This window comes from Macrotis lagotis, chromosome 5 (assembly GCF_037893015.1).
Source record: "Macrotis lagotis isolate mMagLag1 chromosome 5, bilby.v1.9.chrom.fasta, whole genome shotgun sequence".
Classification (NCBI taxonomy): domain Eukaryota; kingdom Metazoa; phylum Chordata; class Mammalia; order Peramelemorphia; family Peramelidae; genus Macrotis; species Macrotis lagotis.
Genome location: NC_133662.1, coordinates 46,081,198 through 46,082,955, shown reverse-complemented (window position 1 = coordinate 46,082,955; position 1,758 = coordinate 46,081,198). Strand labels below are relative to the sequence as shown.

Below are 1,758 nucleotides of genomic sequence, written 5' to 3'. Positions count from 1 at the left end.
ATATGATAGTTTGGAGAAGGGAGATTGCTCTTTTTGCAAGAATGATTCAAATTTACATTCTTATTGATTCCGTTTGTAAGTTTATGCTATTTTGTTTTTTGGACCATATGGTTCTCTTAGAAGTCCAAGTTTGAAATAAATTTTTCTTGTTTGTTGAAGATCTTTTTTTACTTGACTAACTGAATATTTTGTTATTTAGTGTGGAAATTTTGGGATTGAACCATTAGATTGTTTGGTTTTTAAAATTAAGGATTTCTCTCTGACTATAGATATATTTGCAAATTTTCAACAAATGATTCAATTTAATTAAAATATTTATAAAGGATCCATTATGTGTGATGCACTGAGAGAATCATGGACACAAAGAGGGAAATAAAATAATCCCTAAAGAAAATGTTGTAGTTAATGAGGACCTAATAGGAAAAAGTCCATGGAAAAGCACGCAATTGGTTTTCTCCTTTCTCTTTTGGGTTGAGAACCAAACTGCATTTTTATTTTCACTACTACCTGACTTGAAGGTATAACTCATTCATTTACTTGATCTCAACAGTTTTTCTAGAATAGGACTTTGTTCATTATAGCTAACTCAGTAAGGTTTGATTGATTAATCCTTTTTTTGTGATTTTTAATTTTTTTTAATTTTTAAATTTTTTTAACAATTATTTTTTTTCAGTTGCTATATGATTTTAATTGATTTGGAACAACACTGTTTGATACTAAATGCTTATAAAGCATCCAACATGGTAGACATAATTAGAGAATTAGTATTAATGCCAACTGTTCAGCCATATAAAAAGCAACTTAAAAAATTACTAGAAACCCACAATTTAAAAGTTAAGGGGAGAGACCACTAATCAAAACTAGCATTTCTTAGTCAAGCACCATTATTCAAGTATCAGAATCTCCCACACAGGTGTAGGGGTCAGGAGTCCAGGAGGAGTAATAAGGGGTAGTTCTGGTTAGCTCAAAGGCATCTCAGTGTATTTTAGGGTAAGGAAAGTCATCCAGTCCTGGAGGAGAGAATAGGAGCTTTTGTTTTGAATAGGAAAGTGTCCAGACAATATTATTAATATGTTGGCATTAAGATCTAGGAGGTTTCTTCTTGGCATCTACATCTTTCTTTATCTCTTCAAGCTTTTTGGCCAAGTTTGGAATGTCATAGTTCTGAGCCCAACCACACTGCCGAGCGTAAATCCTAGCAAAAACTGGAACATGGTGATGGCGCTGGAGGCAGGAGCGACGGGAGCAGCCGGAACACGAAGCCTCCCCGAAGCCTTCTAGCCCTCCCCCTGAGGGAGGGGGGAGGAAGAAGTCAACAAATTATTTTTAACTGATATTTTATCTTTCCAGATACATGTTATGAAAGTTTTTCAAGATTCATCCATATGCATATGTGTATTTTTCAAGTTACATAATTTCCTTCCACCCTTCATTTGCACCCTCCTTCCATCAACGGTGAACAATCAGGTGAATATTGTACATACACATTTGTGTTAAACAGATTTAACGTTAGCCATTTTCAGTATGAGGAATTAATATTAAGGGAAAGAAATACCTAAAAGAAAGTTTTTAAAAAGTGAATATAGTGTTTATCAGATGAAGGATCTTTGTTTAATTTTGTTTTGTTTTTCTTCCTCTGGATGGAGACAGACTATACACAACTGGTCTAATAGGGTTGTCCTAGCTCCCTGAACTGCTGAGAGGAGCTGCATCCATCAAAGTTGATAACCTCACAATGTTGTTGTTAATGTGTACATT

General features: G+C 34.2%; 1 pseudogene; it reads right to left on the bottom strand.

Annotated features, from left to right (window-relative positions):
* Positions 1-965: 965 nt before the first annotated feature.
* LOC141489690 (short transmembrane mitochondrial protein 1-like) lies at positions 966-1,214 on the bottom strand (annotated as a pseudogene).
* Positions 1,215-1,758: the final 544 nt, after the last annotated feature.